At 39.1% G+C, this 20,800-nt stretch overlaps 1 protein-coding gene across 7 annotated transcripts in view; it reads right to left on the bottom strand.

The window, feature by feature from the left end:
- The window catches only part of NSRP1 (nuclear speckle splicing regulatory protein 1), a 67,552-nt gene that overhangs the window by 24,986 nt on the left and 21,766 nt on the right, over window positions 1–20,800 (bottom strand). The window contains exon 3 of one of the 7 annotated variants that reach the window (XM_031657018.1): window positions 6,272–6,407. The exons of 5 other annotated variants lie outside the window; for them this stretch is intronic. The gene's annotated coding sequence lies outside the window, so the exon portion shown is untranslated. Of the gene's footprint in view, window positions 1–6,271; window positions 6,408–11,336; window positions 11,455–20,800 lie in introns of those variants that run through there. One more of the 7 variants, XM_031657019.1, reaches the window with a different exon arrangement.

The raw sequence follows: 20,800 nt of genomic DNA, 5'->3' as shown, positions 1-20,800 counted from the left end.
ATTCCATAGGAAAGCAACAGGGTAAAAATTTCCCCAAAATATGCATTAGATATATTATAAGGCCACAGAAATTAAAACAGTATATATAATAGTGCTAATACAGTACAAAGCAGATCCATAGACAAGAGACAAAAATGAACACAAGCATATACAGAAAACTAGTATAAGAAAGAAGTGACATTTCTAATAATTAGAAAAATGACTATTTAAACAGACACCTTAAGCGACCCAGCCATTGCATGCATAGGTATTTACTTAAGAGAAATGAAAGCCTATGTACACATAAAGAATTGTATACAAACGTTTATAGCCAGTTTACTTGTAATAGCCAAAACCCAGAAACATATATACTTTGTATGGGGGGGTTATCTACTTCTTTCAGCATAGTTTAAGATTAATTCACATCATGTATCAAGTCTGTTCTTTCTTGCCAAGTAGTGTTTCCATTGTATAGACATGGCACAAATTGTTTATCCATTCACCTGTTAATGGTCTTCTCAAAGTAAGGCTGTCTTTCATTCCTGGTTACGCATGAGTAAAGGCCCTAATCCTAACAAAGCCCCTTAATAGCTTCTGAAATTTTAGCTTTTCTCAGAAGTGAAGATATTTTAGTTTTAACTTGAATTATTTATAAATTCATTTTCATAATGTATAATAAATATCCTTGAGAGCAGAGATCTGTCTTATTCAGCCTTCTACTTACTACCAGTAGTATCCAGGACAGTGTCTTCTACACATCAGATGATCAAGAATGATGGTTCAAGTGTTTAACAAGAAAACCATTTTACAAAATTATGTTTCTAGACCAACCAAGAACTCAAACAAAATCAGAAATGAAAAAGGAGACATTACAATTGATACTACAGAAATACAAAAGATCATCAGAGACTACTATGAACTACTATACACCAACAAACTGGAAAACCTAAAGGAAATGGACAAATTCTTGGACACATACAACCTATCAAGATTGAATCAGGAAGAAATAGAAAACCTGAACAAATAACGAGTAATGAGATTGAATTAGTAACAACAAATCTAAAAAAGAAAAGCCCAGGATCTGATGTCTTCACTGCCAAAGTCTACTAAACTTACAAAGAATACCAATTCTCCTCAAACTATTCCAAAAAATAAAAGAGGAGGGAATTCTTCCTAACTCTTTCTGTGAAGCCCTGAAACTAAAACCAGACAAGGGCACAACATTAAAAAACAAAACAAAACAAAACAAAAAAATTATAGGCCATAGTTGAACATAGATGCAAAAGTCTTCAACAAAATACTATCAAACCAAATCCAACAGTACATCAAAAGGACAATATACCACAATCAAGTGGGATTTATCCCTGAGTCGTAAAGATAATTTACCATATGCAAATCAATAAACATAATATATCACATCAACATAATGAAAGACAAAAACCATATGATCATCTCAATAGGGGCAGAAAAAGCATTCAATAAAACTCAATATCCCTTCATCATAAAAATGCTCAACGAACTAGGCACAGAAAAAACATCTCGGCCTGGCACAATGGCTCACATGTACAATCCCAGCACTTTGGGAGGCCAAGGCGGGCAGATTACTTGAGGTCAGGAGTCTGAGACCAGCCTGGCCAACATGGTGAAATCCCATCTCTACCAAAAATAGAAAAAAAAAATTAGCCGGACATGGTGGCGCATGCCTGTAGTCCCAGCTACTTGGGAGGCTGAGGCAGAGAGTCACTTGAACTCAGGAGGCAGAGGTTGCAGTGAGTTGAGGTCGTGCCACTGCATTCCAGCCTGGGCAACAGAGCGAGACTCCATCTCAAAAATAAATAAATAAATATAAATAGAAAGAACATACCTCAACATAATAAAGGCTATGACAAATCCATAGCTAACATTATACTGAACAGAGAAAAGCTGAAAGCTTTTCCTGTAAGAACCGAAACTAGACAAGGATGCCCACTTTCACCACTCTTATTCAATACTATACTGGAAGTCCTAGCCAAAGCAATCAGGTAAGAGAAGGAAATTAAAGGCATTCACACTGGAAAAGAGGAAGTCAAACTGTCCCTCTCTGCAGATGACATGATCTTATATTTAGAAAAACCAAATGACTCCACTAAAAAAAAAAAAAAAAAAACCTCTTAAAACCGATGAGCAAATTCAGTAAAGCTGCAGGACACAAAATCAACACAAAAAATCAGTATAGCTTTCAATATACTAGCAACAAACTAGAAGAAAAAGAGATCAAGAAAGCAATGTTATTTCCAAAAACTAAAAACAAAAACCAAAACCCTAGGAATAAATTTTACCAAGGTGAAAGCCCTCTACAAGAAAAACTATAAAACATCGATGAAAGAAATTAAAGAGGACACAAAAAAATGGAAAGACATCCCATGTTCATGGATCAGAAGAATTAATATGGTGTAAATGACCATTCTACCAAAAACAATCTACAGATTCAATGCAATCTCTACCAAAATACCAATATTTTTCACAGAACTAGAACAAACAATTCTAAAATTTGCATGAAACTACAAAGAGCCTGAATAACCAAAGCAATCCTGAGCAAAAAGAACAGCTGGAGGCATCACACTACCTGACTTCAAAATATACAACAAGGCTATCATAACCAAAATGGCATAGTATTGGTATAAAAACAGACACATAGACAAGAATGGAACAGAACAGAGAACCCAGAAATAAATCCACTCACATCTTTGTATCCAACTGGTTTTTGACAAAGGTGCCAAGAACGTATACTGGGGAAAGGACACCCTCTTCAATAAATGGTGTTGGGAGAACTAAATATCCACATGGAGAAGAATAAAACTAGACCCCTGTCTCCCACCATATACAAAAATCAAAACAAAACGGATGACAGACTTAATGTAAGGCTCCAAACTATAAAACTACATAGGAAAACATAGGAGAAATGCTCCAGGGACATGGGTTGAGGCAAAGAGTTTATGGCCAAGATCCCAAAAGCACAGTAAACAAAAACAAAGATAGATAAATGGGACCGTATTAAACTAAAGCGCTTCTGTACAGCAAAGAAAACCCTCAGCAGAAGAGACAACCTGACGAATGAGAGAAAACATTTACAAAATATTCATCTGACAAGTGACTAATATCCAGAATATAGAAGGAACTGAAACAACTCAATAGCAAAAAAAAAAAAAAAAAAAAAGCCATTAAAAAGTGGGTGAAGGACATGAATAGACATTTCTCAAAAGACATACAAATGGCCAACAGGTATATGAAAAAATGCTAATCACTAATCATCAGTGAAATGCAAATCTAAACCATAGTAAGGTATCTTACCCCAGCTAGAACCTCTATTATTAAAAAGACAGGAAATAACAGATGCTGGTGAGAAAAGGGAACTCTTAATACACTGCTGGTGGGAATGTAAATTAGCAAAACAAACCTAAAGAAACCAGTATGGAGATTTCTCAAAAAGTAAAATTAGAACTACCATTAAGACCCAGCAATCTCACTATTGGGTATCTATCCAAAGAAGAACTCAGTGTATCAAAAGGACACTCTCACTCATATGTTCCTCACAGTACTATTCACAATAGCAAAGACATGGAATCAACCTAAATGCCCAGCAACAGATAAATGGATAAAGTGTGCTATACATAAACAATAATACTATTTGGCCATAATGAAATAATGTCATTTGCAGCAACATGCAAAGAAACGGAGATTATTATTTTAAGTGAAATAGGCCAGGCAAAGAAAGACAAATACTGCATGTCCTCACTCATATGTGGGAGCTAAAAAACTTGATCTCATGGACATAGAAAATAGAACAATAGATAACAGAGACTGGGAAGGGGAGGGAGAGGGGGGATAAAGAGAGCAGAGAGACAAAGACTACAAGTATAGTCACCTTAGTCCGCTATCCAACACTGGAACTTATTTCTTATGTACCCAAACATACAGTTAGATAGAAGAAATAAGTTCCAATGTTTGATAGCAGACAAAGGTGACTATACTTAGCAATAATAATATGTACATTTCAAAGTGATTAGAAGAGAGGGCTTGAAATGATACCAACATATAAAAATGATAAACATTCTAGGTGATGGATACCCCAATTACCCTGCCTTGATCATTATATATTCTATGTAACAAACACATGTACACCATAAATATGTAAATTATTGTATATCAATAAAAAGGGAAAAAAGTGGGTAATAGCGATTTCTCAAAATACATAGGAGTAGCCAACAGGTATATAAAAAAATGCCCAACACCACTAATTATCAGGGAAATGCAAATCAAAACCACAATGATATCATCCTACCCAGTCAGAATAGCTATTATCAAAAAGACAAAAACTAACAGATGCTGGCAAGGATGCAGAGTAAAAGGAGCTCTCATACACTGTAGGTGGGAATGTAACTTAGTACAGCCATTATGGAAAACAGTATGGAGATTTTTCAAAAAATTAAACATAGAACTACCGTAAGATCCAGCAATATCACCACTGGTATTTATTCAAAGGACAGAAAATCAGTATATCAAAAGGATACATGCATTTTTATGTTCACTGAAGCACTACTCACAACAGCCAAAATATGGAATCAACCTAAGTCTCCATCACATATGAATTGACAAAGAAAATGCGGTATATTTACACAGTGGAGTACTATTCGGCCATAAAAAAGAATGCAATCGGCCGGGCGCGGTGGCTCAAGCCTGTAATCCCAGCACTTTGGGAGGCCGAGACGGGCGGATCACGTGGTCAGGAGATCGAGACCATCCTGGCTAACACGGTGAAACCCCGTCTCAACTAAAAATACAAGAAAATTAGCCGGGCGCGGTGGCGGGCGCCTGTAGTCCCAGCTACTTGGGAGGCTGAGGCAGGAGAATGGCGTGAACCGAGTAGTGAGGGCTTGCAGTGAGAGCGAGATGTCGCCACTGCACTCAGCCTGGGGCACAGAGAGCAAGACTCGTCTCAAAAAAAATGCAATCAGTTGGAGCCGCGGTGGCTCAGCCTGTAATCCCAGCACTTTGGGAGGCCCGAGTGGGCAGATCCACCACAGGGTTAGGGATTCGAGACCAGTCTGATCAACATGGAAAACCCGATCTCTACTAAGAGAAACACAAAATTAACAGCGAGGGTATGGTGGTGCATGCCTGTAATCTCAGCTATTTGGAAGGCTGACGCAGGAAAATCACTTGAACCCGGGAGGCAAAGGTTGCAGTGAGCCAAGATTGCACCATTGCACTCTAGCCCGGGCAACAAGAGCGAAACTCCGACTCAAAAAAGAAAAAAAGAAAAAGGATGGAATCATGTCACTTATAGCAACATGGATTAAACCAAAGGTCATTATCTTAAGTAACATAAGCCAGACACAGAAAGACAAAATCTCATGTCCCATATGTATGAACTAAAAAAATTTATTTCAGAGAGGTAGAAAGTAGAATGATAGTTAACAGAGGCTGGGAAGGACTTGGGGGAGGAGGAAGATAAAGAGAGGTTGGTTAATGGGTACTAATGGGTAGGAACATACAGTGAGATAGAGGAATATGTTCTAATGTCCGATAGTAGAGTAGGGTGACTACAGCTAACAATAATGTACTGTACACTTCAAAATAGCTACAAGTGAGGAGGTGAAATGTTCTCAACACATAGAAATGATAAATGCTAGTGATGACAGATAGCCTAAATACTTTAGCTTGGTCATTAACATTCTATGCATGTAAAAATATCACATGTATCCTGTAAATATGTACAAACAGCATGTATCAATAACAAAATTTAATTGTTTACTGAAACTCAAATTCTCCACTTTTTGAATTATCATAGTATTTCTAGACCAGTTTACTTCCATTGCCCAGGGCCTCTCGTGTTCCTCTCCCACTAATAAGAGAACATGTGATGACTAAATACAAAACAACTAGTAAAAGTTTAAATATAATTAGTAAATTTGTGGAAATAAATCTTACGTACTCAAAGGCCAAATATATATAATATAAAAAATTAGTTATACTCAGCTTCCAATTCCTCTTTAGTCAGGCTCCCTCCCTCTAAAGAGGTTCTACAAGTCAGGGAGGTTAAATGTGAGAAGTAAACATAAAACTGTAAAAACCCCTGGGGAGGTACAAGCTCGCTTTTGTAAATGAAGGGAGGGCAGTGTAGCAATCCAGGGTTGAAAAGTACAGGGCACACCACTTGAGGCGGGGGTGGGGTGGGTAGGATGAAAGAGAGTTTTTCAGAAATGTTCTTATCTGTCTTCAGTCTCCTCTGAGACAAAAAAGCAACACCAACCTAGTGCTGAAGGTAACATCAGAGCAGCAGTCTAGTCAGGTTGAGGTGGCAGCCCTGATCTGTTTGTTCAATGAACTTCCATGAGGGTCTGTGCTTGATAAACAGCAACTTCCTGATGGATTTAATGCAAGGTGTCCTGAGAGACAAGGTAAACAGAAACTATCTGAAATAATGTACATGGAAAATATAGTCAAAATAAAAATATTAAGAGATGGGTCGGGCGCGGTGGCTCACGCCTATAAGTCCAGCACTCTAGGAGGCTGGGGCAGGCGGATCTCTTGAGGTCAGCAGTTTGAGATCAACCTGGGCAACATGGTGAAACCATGTCTCTACTAAGAGTATAAAAATTAGCCAGGTTTGGTGGTGGGTGCCTGTAATCCCACCTACTAGGGAGGCTGAGGCACGAGAATCACTTGAACCCGGGAGGTGGAGGTTGCAGTGAGCCGAGATCATGCCACTGCACTCCAGCTTGGGTGACAGACTGAGACTCCATCTCAAAAATAAATAAATAAATAAATAAATAAATAAATAAAATTAAGTTAAGAGATGGGTAAATGAGTGAATGGATATAGCTGAAAAATGTTTTAATAATTTAGAATATTAGGCTAAGAAACTCCTAGAACACGCACGGAAAGGGTAAAAAGCTTAAAAACAGAAAAAAGCCACACGGTGGTGTATGTCTGTAGTCCTAGCTACAGCCAGGAGGCTAAGGCAAGAGGATCACTTGAGCCCAGCAGTTTGAGGCACAGTGCACTATTACCATGCCTGTGAATAGCCACTGCGTTTCAGCTTGGGCAATATAATGAGACCCCGTATCTTAAAAACAAAACAAAAAAAGGTATAGTGATATGAAAGATATTTACATAACAGAAGACGCAGAGGAAGACACATAAACTAAACAGATTCAAAGAACTATTTGAATGACTGGTAATTTTCCAGAATTGGAGAAAAATATCATATTGAACAGGTTTTGAATGCAAAAGAGGACAGAGGATAAATAAAACACACACACCTGTATATACAACAACTAGATACATTATAATGAAATTTAAGAAAATCAAAGATAAAAAGAAAATTCTAAGAGCTTCCAACAAGGAAGAGTAGGTCACCTATAAAGGGGTACGATCAGAATGTCATCAAATATCTCAGCAGCAACCTGGGATTTAAGAACAAGTAATCCATATTATGCACCACATGCCTGTACCAAAATATCTCACATATTCCATAAATATATACATCTACTTCACATCACAAAATTTTTTTAAAAAAAGGTAGTAAATCTTAATTAACATTACCCAGATGGAGTAACTTTAAAGTGCTAATGGAAAGCACTTTGAACTAAAAAGTGTATATATCCAGAAAAACTATCATCAAAAGTAAAGATGTTTTAAGCACATAAAATCTCAGAAGGTCTGCCTCATAAAAGCCCTCTTTGAAAATAAAGGAAGTACAGGATGAATATCCCTAATCCAACAATCCCAAATCTAAAACTTTTCCAGTGTCAACAGTATGCTCAAAGAAGCATTTTGGATTTCTGGATTAGGAATGTTCAGCTATTAAGTATAATACAAATATTCCCAAATCTGAAAAAACCTGAAATCTGAAACACTTCTGGTCCCAAGCATTCATTTCTTTCTCTCTCTTTTTTTGTTTTTTTTTTGAGACAGGGTCTCACTCTGTTGCCCAGGCTGGAGTTCAGTGGCATGATCATGGCTCACTGGAGCCTTGAGTTCCCAGGCTCAAGCGATCCTCCTACCTCAGCCTCCCGAATAGCTGGGACTACAGGTATGTACCACTACACACGGATAATTTTTTAGTTTTTTGTAGAGACAGGGTATCACTGTGTTGCCCAGCTGTTCTTTAACTCCGGGGCTGAAGCAATTCTCCTGCCTCAGCCTCAGAAAGTGCTGGATTACAGGCACCAGCCACCACACCTGGCCCCAAGCATTTAGGAAAGGGATACTCAACCTGTACTCCCAATAATAATATTATGAGATACATGAAAGCTAAATACACAACTTAGTAAAACTTAATTCTTTTTTTTTTTTGAGACAGGGTCTCACTGTGTTGCCCAGGCTGGAGTGCAGTGGTGCAATCACGACTGACTGTAGCCTCAAGCTCCCAGGCTCAAGCAATCCTCCCACCTCAGCCTTCCGAGTAGCTGGGACCACAGGCACCTGCCACCACACGTGGCTTATTTTTTAATTTTTTGTAGAGATCTCAGTACGTTACCCAGGCTGGTCTTGAACTCCTTCCTGGGTTTAAGAAATCCTCCTGCGTCAGCCTCCCAAAGTGCTGAGATTACAGCACGCATGAGAGCCACCACACCTGGCCCTAATATTATCTTTAAAAATGAGACAAAAAACAACCATAACAATCCAGGACCAAATCTAGAGCACGGCTATACAACTTTCTGAAATGGCTAAAATATTTACTTGTGCTGTCCAATATGTTAGCCACCAGTCATATGTGGCTATAGAACACATGAAATGTGGCTAATGTGACCAAGGAACTAATTTTTAAATTTTACTTAAGCTAAACAGCCTCTAAGACTACTGGCTATCATATTAACACAGATCCAGAGCAGGGGTCAGCAAATTTCCTCAAGGGACAAACGGTGAATACACAGGCTGATGGACCATGTGGCCTGTTGCATCTATTCATGTAGCACAAAATTAGCCACAGACAGACAAATGGCAAGGCTGTGTTCCAATAAAACTTTATTTTAAAACAGGATGTCAACATGAGACACAGTTTGCCAACACCTCATCTAGATGATATAAACACAGTGGCAAGGCAAGCAGCAAGTGGAAGAGAGGGAGAGAAGACAACCAGAAGGTAGCCAGAGTGTGCCATGGTACTTATGTTGAAGACAGTGGGTGACATAAAGATACTTACAACAACAATAAAAGAAACCAAACATATAAATCTAAGCATAGATTGGTTTGGGAAAACGACCAAAATTATAACTGAAACACAGTGAAATGTGTACATTTCAAACGAGGAAAAGAAAATTCAACCTATTAAATGAAAGAGAGAGAGAAAAAAAGAAGACAAACTCTGGGATTGGATTTTTAAAAGATCCAGAAATAGGAGGTCTGTAAAAAGAGTCTAAATACAATAGGATATAAAAATGCTGAAAATAGGCCGGGCACGGTGGTTCATGCCTGTAATCCCAGCACTCTGGGAAGCTGAGGCAGACGAATTACTTGACGCCAGGAGTTTGAGACCAGCCTGGTCAACATGGCAAAATTCCATCTCTACTAAAAAATACAAAAATTAGCAGGGTGTGGTGGCACACGCCTGTAATCCCAGCTACTCAGGATAGCTGAGGCATGAGAATCATTGGAACCTGGGAGGCAGAGGTTGCAGTGCAGTGAGCTGAGATCATGTCACTATACTCCAGCCTGGGCAACACAGCAAGGCTCTGTCTCAAAAAAAAGCTGAAAATAAATGAGTGGGAAAAAATATGACAGGCAAATATGAATCAAAAGCTTGATAGTAATTATAAAATCAGGAAAAACAGAATTAAAGAGAAACATATGTGAAGAACAAAGTAGGGTACTAGATACTGAGGAACAGATCAAGAAGAAATAGCAATCATAAACATTTATGCTTTTAACAATGTATCTTTCAAGTAAATAAAGCAACACCAAGACAATCCAATGGGGAAAGAACAGTCTATTCAACAAACGGTGCTGGAACAACTAGATACACATATGCAAAAGAATGAAGTTGGGCCCTTACCTTACCTTGCAAAAAATAACTTAAAATGCAGTTAATCTAAATGTTTACATTTAGCTAAAACTATAAAACTCTTAGAAGAAAACATACAAGTAAATCTTTGTGACCTTAAATAAGACACATGACAAAATCTGTGTAGCTAAAACCAAAAGTCCAAATGACAAAAAAAAACAAAAACAAAAAGAAACCTATTAGGCTGGGCACAATGGCTCACGCCTGTAATCCTAGCACTTCGGGAGGCTGAGGCGGGCAGATCATGAAGTCAGGAGCTCAAGACCAGCCTGCCTAACAGAGTGAAACCCTGTCTCTACTAAAAACACAAAAATTAGCCAGGCACAGTGGTGCACACCTGTAGTCCCAGGTACTTGAGAGACTGCAGCAGGAGAATCACTTGAACCCAGGAAGCAGAGGTTGCGGTGAGCTGTGATTGTGCCACTGCACTCCAGCCTGGGCAACAGAGCGAGACTCCGTTTCAAAAGAAAAAAAAATTTATTTCAAATCTCATCAAAATAAATTGTTGCTTCAAAAGCCATCAAGAAAGTGACAAATAGGCTGGGTGTAGTGGCTCACGTCTGTAATCCCAGCACTTTGGGAGGCTGACGTGGGCAGATCATGATGTCAGGAATTCAAGAACAGCTTGGCCAACAGAGTGAAACCCTGTCTCTACTAAAAATACAAAAATTTGCCAGGCACAGTGGTGTGCACCTGTAGTCCCAGCTACTTGAGACTGAGGCAGGAGAATCGCTTGAACCCGGGAAGCAGAGGTTGCAGTGAGCTGAGATCGCGCCATTGCAGTCCAGCCTGGGCAACAGAGTGAGACTCCGTCTCAAAAAAAAAAAAAAAAAAAAAATTATTTCAAATCTCATCAAAATAAATTGTTGCTTCAAAAGCCATCAGGAAAGTGACAAATTAGGCTGGGTGTGTGGCTCACGCCTGTAATCCCAACACTTTGGGAGGCCAAGGCAGGCAGATCACCTGAGGTCGGGAGTTTGAGACCAGCCTGACCAACATTGAGAAACCCTGTATCTACTAAAAATACACAATTACCCCGGCATGGTTGCGCATGCCTGTAATCCCAGCTATTTGGGAGAATCACTTGAACCCAGGAGGTGGCGGTGGAGGTGAGCCAAGATTGTGCCACTGCACTCCAGCCTCGGTAACAAAAGCAAAACTCCGTCTCAAAAAAAATAAAAAAAGGAAAGTGACAACCCACAGAATGGGAAAAAATACAGTTGACTCTTGAACAATACAAGTTTGAACTGCATAGGTACATCTCTATGTAGATTTTAAGTAAAAGTTACACCCAGTGTGCCTGCCTCACCTTTCACCTCCTCCACCTCTTCTGTCTCTGGCACTCAGAAACATAAGACCAATCCCTCCTTCTCCTCCTCAGCCAGCTGAATGTGAAGATGATGATGAAGAGGAAAACCTTTATGATGATCCACTTCTACTTAATAAATAGGAAATATATTTTATTATATATCTTCCTTCTGATTTTCCTAGTAACATTTTTTAAAAATCTAGCTTAACTGTAAGAATACAGTACATAATACATATAAAAAGTGTGTTAGTTGTTTATCAATGAGGATTCCAGTCAACATTAGGCTACTGGTAGTTAAGTTTTGGGGTAGTCAAAAGTTTTCAACTGCACGGGTGTTGGTATCTCTAACCCCTGTATTGTTCAAGAATCAACTGTATTTGTAATCATATATCTATTATGGAACTTGCAGCCCATAAAGAATTCCTACAATTCAACAATAAAAAGACAAATAAACTAAAAAATGGACAGAGGAGTTGAACTTTTTTTTCAAAGAAGAAATACAAATTTATTTCAAAGAAGATATACAAATGGCCAAAAAGCACATGAAAAGGTGCTCAACATCATTAGACATTGGGGAAATGCAAATCAAACCCACATTCGAATACCACTTCATACCCAACAGGATAGCTAAAATAAAAAAGAGTCACAAATGCTGATAAAGATGTGGAAACAGGCAAGTGTGGTGGCTCTCACCTGTAATCCCAGCATTTTGGGAGGCTGAGGCAGGCAGTTCACCTGAGGTCAGGAGTTCGAGACCAGTGTGGCCAACAGAGCAAAACCCCATCTCTACTAAAAATACAAAAATTAGCCAGGCATGGTGGCGGGCACCTATAATCCCAGCTACTCCAGAGGCTGAGGCAGGAGAATCACTTGAATCCAAGAGGTGGAGATTGCAGCCAGCCGAGATCGCGCCACTGAACTCCAACCCAGGTGACAGAGCGAGACTCCAAAAAAACAAACAAAACAAAATGGCCAGGCGTGGTGGCTCATGCCTGTAATCCCAGCACTTTGGGAGGCCGAGGCGGGTAGATCACAAGGTCAAGAGATCGAGACCATCCTGGCCAACATGGTGAAACCCCGTCTCTACTAAAAACACAAAAATTAGCTGGGTGTGGTGACATGCATCTGTAGTCCCAGCTACTTGGGAGGTTGCAGTGAGTCGAGGTTGCACCATTGCACTCTAGCCTGGAGACAGAGCAAGACTCCGTCTCAGAGCGAAAAAAAAAAAAAAAAAAGATGTGGAAAAACTGGTGCCCTCGTACCCTGCTGGTGGAATTGTAAAATGGTATCGCCACTTTGGAAACATTCTCGCAATTTCTCAAAAAGTTAAAAGTAAAGTTACCATATGACGTAGCAATTCCACTCCTAGGTATGCACTCAGGAGAAGTGAAACATATACCCACACAAAAATTTGTACACCAGTGTTCACAGTAGCCTTACTCAGGAGTAATAATCAAAAAGTAGAAACAACAAAGATGACATGTATATCAACACAATGGAATATTACTCAGCCATAAAAAGGAATGATGTACTAATAAATGCTCACTGCAGCCTTGACCTCCTGGGCTCAAGTCATGCTCCTGCCTCAGCCTCCTGTGTGGCTGGGACCAGAGGCATGTGCCACAGGCATGTCCAATTAATTTTTAAATTTTTTTGCAGAGACAGGGTCTCACCATGTTTCCCAGGCTAGTCTTGAACTCCTGGGCTCAAGCAATTCTCCTGCCTCAGCCTCCCAAAGGGCTGGGATTACAGGCATGAGCCACTGCACCTGGCCTTGCTATGTGAATTTTATCTCAATAAAGTTTTTTAAATAAATGAATAAATAAAAAGCAGCAACTCTCAGAAATATAAGGACAGTAACCATTTTAGATGGCAATTTTAACTTACTCCTCTCTGAAACAAATAGATCAAGAATAAAAATATACATCAGATAATCTTATGTTCTTCAGTCATAACACAATAAAACATAAGAATAAAAACAAGAGCCAAGTGCAGTAGCTCAAACCTGTAATCCCAACACTTTGGGAGGCCAAGGTTGTAGGATCACTTGAGACCAAGAGTTCAAGACAAGCCTGGACAACACAGCAAGACCCCATCTCTATTTTTTTAAAGTAAAAATTAAATAAAATAATAGAAACAGCAATAAAAATATCCTTGAAAAAAACCAAACCTGTATGTCAAAACTAAAAGCTATACTTGTAAGTCTTCAGGTTAAACAAATCATAAAGGAAACTACAAAATATTTATAAACATATAACAGTGAAAACACTACATGCCAAAACTTATGAGATACAGCTAAAATGGTACTCAAAAAGAAACTCGAGAAGACTGACAAGATAACCCAGGGAAGCAATAAGGATATGGGCAGAAATCAGAGAATAAATCAACAAAATATAGATGAACAAAATCAAAGGCTGGTTATTTAAAAAGATTTTGTGAGATGGACAAACTGTTGGCGAGATTAATCAAGAAAAGTAAAGAGATGCAAGTAACAGTAGATGAAAGATTTAAAAAATACTATCGTGAACAATTAAATCTCAAAACCTGGGCAGAACAGATACATATTCTAAAAACTGTAAATCAGCCAATCCACAGCCCAAACTTAAAACCATCTCCTCTGGCCCCTAAGCCAGGAATCAACAGTCCTCTGCCTTCATTGCCCAGGGCCAGATATGAAAAAACTGGTGATCACCCCTACAGCCCAGAGGCAACTGACATGGTTCAAATTAGCCAATACTAAACTTTTTCCCTTTCTTTCCCATGAAAAATAAAATAATAAAGACTCTGAACTATGCTTTTCCTGATCCAAACTGGTTCTTCCCCATGTAGCCCTGCATAAAATGGCATGTCTCCTCCTGTCAGTAAACGTACATAACAATAATGTTCTTTTAAAGGGCATTGGTCTCACTATGTCATTTGTCACCTCCATAAATTAAAATCCTACAGACATTTTTAGACAATAAACAAAGCCTTTTCCACTTATAGACACAGATGTTTGAAAACCCTAAATCAAGCTTTAGTGAATTGAGTGAGTTCACTAGCATATTAAAAATGAAACATCCTGCTCAAAAGGATTTAAGCCAGAAATTCAAGAATGGTTTAACACTTAAAAATGTATCAATCTAATAAACCATATTAATGAAACACAGGAGAAAAACGACTTAACTAGCTCAATAAATTCAGGAAGGCATTTAGTACCTATCTGTAATTTATAAAAAATTGTCAGGCTAGGTGTGGTGGCTCACGCCTGTAATCCTAGCACTTTGGGAGGCCGAGGCGGGCGGATTACTTGAGGTCAGGAGTTTGCGAGACCAGCCTGGCCAGCATGGGGAAACCTACCAAAAATACAAAAAATTAGCTGGGCATGGTGGTGCATGCCTGTAATCCCAGCTACTCCAGAGGCTGGGACAGGAGAATTGCTTGAACCCGGGAGGCAGAGGTTGCAGGGAACTGAGGTTGCACCATTGCACTCCAGCCAGGGGGACAAGAGTGAAACGCGGTCTCAAAAAAACAAAACAAACAAACAAACAAAACAAAAAGAAAAGTTGGTCATTTAACTATGAATATAAGAGTTCTTTAACTTAAAAAACTCTAGCCGGGTGCAGTGGCTCACACTTGTAATCCCAGCACTTTAGGAGGCCGAGGTGGGCAGATCTCCTGAGGACAGAAGTTCAAGACCAGCCTAGTCAACATGGTGAAACCCCGTCTCTACTAAAAATACAAAAATTAGCTGGGGCATGGTGGCGGGGGCCTGTAACCCCAGCTATTCAGGAGGCTGAGGCAGCAGAATCACTTGAATCCAGGAGGTGGAGGTTGCAGTAAGCCGAGATCGCACCATTGCATTCCAGCCCGGGCAACAAGAGCAAAACTCCGTCTCAAAGAGAAGAAAAAGAAAAAGTCTATATACCAAAAGCCAATAACAAAAATCAAACTTAATGAAAAAAATTCAGAAGCATTCCACTTAGGATAGACACGTCAGAATGCCCACTAAGGACATTTTTCAACATACTACTGAAACCTTGTCTAATAAAGTAAAACAGGAAAAATAAATAGAGGTATAAGGATTAGAAGAGATGAAGCAGATCATGTAGACAAACTATTACAGTAAATATGATTAGGCTCAGGTGTGGTGGCTCATGCCCGTAATCCCAACACCTTGTGAAGCCCAGGTGGGCAGATTGCTTGAGGCCAGCCTGGCCAACAGGGCAAAACTCCATCTCAACTAAAAATGCAAAAATTAGCTGGGCATGGTGCTGCACGCCTGTAATCCCAGCTACTCAGGAGGCAGAGGTGGCAGTGAGCCAAGATTGCGTCACTGTAGGCCAGCCTGGGGGACAGAGCAAGACTCTTAAAAATATATATATTCCTAAAAATATGGTACCACTCACAGTAGCTACAAAATGTAGGAAGTATCTAGGAATTAAACTACAGATAAGGCACAGGACCTTAATGGGGTAAAAAATTACCTCATAAAAAACGTCTAGGAGGGGTGTGGTGGCTCACACCTATAATCCCAACACTTTGGGAGGCCAATGTGGGAGGACTGCTTGAGCCCAGGAGTTTGAGACCAGCATGGGCAAGATAGCAAGACACTGTTTCTATTTAAAATTTAAAAAGTCTAAATGAAGGAAGAACTATACCACACTAACATGTAGTTCCTTCAAGACTAATATAACTTATAAATCCAAGGCAGTTCCAATACAAATCTCAGAATAGTTTTAATTTTGAAGGAATTTCACAAACTTTATCTATATAAGAATAAAAGTCCACAAATAGTTTGATCAAGTTTGAAAAAGACGTGTAGAGTAGGGTGCTCACCCAACTAGATACACTAAGTTATAGTAATAATAAAAAAAGATGTTTTGGTCAAGCACAGTGGCTCACACCTATAACCCCAGCAGTTTGAAAGGCCAAGGCAAGAGAACTGCTTGAGGCCAGGAGTTTGAGACCAGCATCAGTAACATGGCAAAACTCCAATTCTACAAAAATACAAAAATTAGCCAGGTATGGTGGCATGCACCTGCAGTCCTAGCTACTTGGAAAGGCAGAAGTGGGAGAATTGCTTGAGCCCCGTACATTGAGGCTACAGTGAGCCATGGTCATGCCTCTGCACTCAAGCCTGAGGAACAGAGTGGGACCTTGTCTAAAACAAAACAAACTATGTTTTGGCACAGCAACATATAAAAATAAAACAGGAAAGCTTAGCAGCAGTTTCATGGATATATGTAAATGCATACAGCATGATGAAGATAACCCACAAATCAGGAAAAAAATGCATCCACTATTTGTGGATGGTACTGTAAAAATTGTCTCCAAAAGAAAAGGTAAATAAATAAAGTGCTGATGAGAATAACAACAGTGGCCACCAATGAAAATGTAAACTGATACAGCCATTTCAGAAAGTGGTTAGTGAAATAATTTTGTTTTTTGAGACGCAGTCTTGCTCTGTTGCCAGGCTGGAGTGCAGTGGCGTGATCTCAGCTCCCTACAACCTCCACCTCCCGGATTCAAGTGATTCTCCTGCCTCAGCCTCCCGAGTAGCTGGGACTACAGGTGTGTGCCACTACGTCCAGCTAATTTTTGTATTTTTAGTAGAGACAGGGTTTCACCATATTGGCCAGAATGGTCTCAATCTCTTGACCTTGTGATCCACCCAGCTTGGCCTCCCAAAGTGCTGGGATTACAGGTGTGAGCCACTGTGCCCGGCCTTAGTGCAATAATTTATATACATATCCTATGATCTAGAAATCCCTCTCCTAAATATATACTCCCACAGAAACTGTTGCACGGGTTTCTACTGGGACTTGTATGATAATTTTTAAAAATAACATCACTGTGGTAGCAGGGAACTGAAGTGTTTATCTCAGAAGGAATGGAATAGGTAAAATACAGTAGATGTATATGCTGTAGTTAAAAACAATTAACTAGGTATACATATTGTAATGCAGTATGGACTTAAAAAATGACATAATGCAGTACATCTATGTTTATAAAATCATGTGTACTCAAAACAAAACATAATTTAAAAGTATACACAGATATTTAAGTAGCATATATATCAAACACATCAGCACATATATCAAACACAGATATCCAAGCAGCACATACATATATTCAAAGGGGAATGAGAGGGGATCAGAAGAGGAAAATTAATAAAGAAGAAAAGAGCTTTGTGCAGGCTGGGCTGATGATAGGAGTGTGCGCCTTGAAATGAGAAGTATGACTAACAATTCTCTGAACATGTTTCAAAAAAGAAGTGTATTGTATGCATAGGCATAACAGTTCTTTCCTTTGTAGAAGAGATGTCGTACTTCCAGAAAGACAGATATATCTATATCGACATACAGATGTGTGTGTCTATACATATACATACACATACAGTTGCAAATACATATATAAATTCCATGAAGGATGCAGTTTGAAAATAATCTTAAATTGCCGGGCACGGTGGCCTCACTCCTGTAATCTCAGCACTTTGGGAGGCTGAGGTGGGCAGATCGCCTGAGATCAGGAGTTTGAGACCAGCATGGCCAACATGGAAAAATCATGTCTCTACTAAAAATACAAAAATTAGCTGGGCATGGTGGTGCATGCCTGTAATCCCAGCTACTCAGGAGGCTGAGGCAGGAGAATCTCTTGAACCTGGGAGGCAGAAGTTGCAGCGGGCAGATTGTGCCACTCCACTCCAGTCTAAGCAATACAGTGAAACTCTGTCTCAAAAAAAAAAAAAAAAAAAAACTTACATGCCTGTGTGATAATTGCTCTGAGGTTAAAAACCAAACAACAAAAACCATAGCAAAAGGTGGGAGAAGCATAAAGGGGTTGTGAACAGGAGGGTAATTTTAGATTGCTCATGAGGAAAATAGTATAGTTCCCTGACACTCGCATATAGTCTAAGATACTGATTAAAGGGAAAAAAATCAGAATATGTTTTTCAATATTCTGTAATGTAAGCCAAAAATCGTGGTAGAAAAACAAATATTTACTATTTTTAAAAATTATTTAAAAAATGTTTGTGGATACATGGTAGATGCATACATTTATGGGGTACAAGAGATGTTTTGATACAGGCGTGCCATGTGAAATAAGCACATCATGGAGAACGGGGTATCCATTCCCTCAAGCTTTTATACTTAGTTATAAACAATTCAATTACATTCTTTCAGTTATTTTAAAATATACAAGTTATTATTGACTAGTCACCCTACTGTGCTATCAGAAATGCAAATATTTAATAAGCTTTAGTGAAAACATATATACTAGAATTAATGACATGTTTTCCAATTATTGCTTAATTAACCAATAAAAGAAAAACTCCGTAAGTTTGTTCCAGCTAGAAACACAAACTTATTTTCAAAAGGAACATCATTAACTACGTTGGTAACAACTAGCACACTTATAATGAACAGTCAAAGGTCTTACAACCTTTTCTACACAGGCCAAATTTTAATGAAAAACACTTAGTATTTTTTTCAAGAGACAAGCAATAGTTTGGCACCTAATATATAATCACAATGACCAAGTCAGGTGTGCAGTGTCCCCAGTACAGACTTTATTAGAGTTCAGTTATAAATACACAATCTCTTGACACTAAAGATGTAGTTCTTGCAGATAAAGCCCAAAGGCAGGAAATGAATCTCCTTCCAAATGCGCTTCTTATCTTTAAAGTAACCTCAAATTATTACTAAACTAATAAAGTAATTTTGCTTCAGAAAGTGATCTGATCTATTTTATTTTCAGCTTTTGATAAATTCAAGAGTAAGATGAGGGATTATTGCTTTTTGTCTGACAACACACACTGAAACACAACATGAAAATAAAGGAAAAACTTTATTTTAATGACTTTTATGGTAAAGCTGGAATGGGTAATATCAAAGCCTGTCAGTATATGGAAGCAGATGTGTATGGTTTTGGAGAAACACAAAGCTAATTTTCTTATTTAACTTCATAAATTTGGAAGTAAAGCTTATATTACCTTCTAATTAGAAATCGTCAAACAGGTTGAGTAAAAAGAGTGCAATGAGATTGTACACAAACCAAAAAAAACAATAACTCAAAAATGTAATTATGGACATTACTGCCTTATTTATGGAATTTTTCTAATATAATGGTACATAGTGAATGGCCACAAACCCAAATTGGCGATCAAGATTCTATTAAAAGGTCATTAAAAAGCCAGGCTACCAAATACGACAAACACAAAGTGGGATGGAGACAACACAGGAAACTTTCAGGCCACTAATGATGAATAATAATTACTGCACAGATATAATTATTATTGTAGCAATATAGCTACCACTTATTGCACTTCTGTGTCATGCACTGGACTACACACTTAAGATACTATTTCTAATACTTAGGTCGGGTGAGGTTCCAGCACTTTGGGAGACTGAGTTGGGAGGATCATTTGAGACCAGGAGTTCCAAACCAGCCTGGGAACATAGCAAGACTTCATTTCTATAATTTTTTTTTTTTTTTTAATTAGCCAGGTGTGGTGGCACATGCCTATATTCCCAACTACTCTGGAGACTGAGGTGGGAGGATCACTTGAGCCCAGGAGTTCGAGGCTGCAGTGAGCTATGACAGAGCCACTGCACTCCCGCCTAGGCAACAAAGCAAAACCCACCCCGCCCCATCTCTAAAAAAATAAAATACATTAAAAAAAATTTTTTTTTTCTGAGACGGAGTCTCACTCTGCCGCCCAGGCTGGAGTGCAGTGGCGCAATCTCAGCTCACTGCAAGCTCCGCCTCCTGGGTTCACGCCATTCTCCTGCCTCAGCCTCCCAAGTAGCTGGGACTATAGGCACCCGCCACTGCGCCCGGCTAATTTTTTGTATTTTTAGTAGAGACGGGGTTTCACCATTCACAGGATGGTCTCAATCTCCTGACCTTGTGATCTGCCCGCCTTGGCCTCCTAAAGTGCTGAGATTACAGGCGTGAGCCACTGCGCCCGGTCATAAAATAGATTTTTAAAAATGTAATGAGTCTTTACATATCTAACATAGTTTTGAAATACATAAACGTAAAACTTATTTCAAAAGAGAGATATTTAAAACACTATAACCATAGTGGAAAACTATCACACCACACAGATTAAAAAAAAAATCATGTAGACCAGTGAGAAAGGATATAGATGTGAATAACAGCATTAAGGTTGGACAAGAGATACAAACTCAGATTGCTTGCAAGGTACAGAGATACAGCCTCTTGTAATAGAGTAGGGAGTGGAAGAAACTACAGCTAGTCAAAGAGAGCAAGCCCCACCTGAAGACAGTCACATTTTTAAAATTTTTTTGAGACAGTCTCACTCTGTTGCCCAGGCTGGAGCGCAGTGGCGTAATCTCAGCTCACTGCAACCTCCACCTCCTGGGCTCAAGTGATCCTCCCACCTCAGCCTTCCAAGTAGCTGGGACTACAAGTGCGGGCCACCACGCCCAGTTAATTCTTTGTATTTTTAGTAGAGA

This window comes from Papio anubis, chromosome 17, assembly GCF_008728515.1.
Source record: "Papio anubis isolate 15944 chromosome 17, Panubis1.0, whole genome shotgun sequence".
NCBI classification, from domain to species: Eukaryota; Metazoa; Chordata; class Mammalia; order Primates; family Cercopithecidae; genus Papio; species Papio anubis.
The sequence above is the reverse complement of the archived record's forward strand: the minus strand, read 5'-3'. Positions and strand labels throughout refer to the sequence as shown.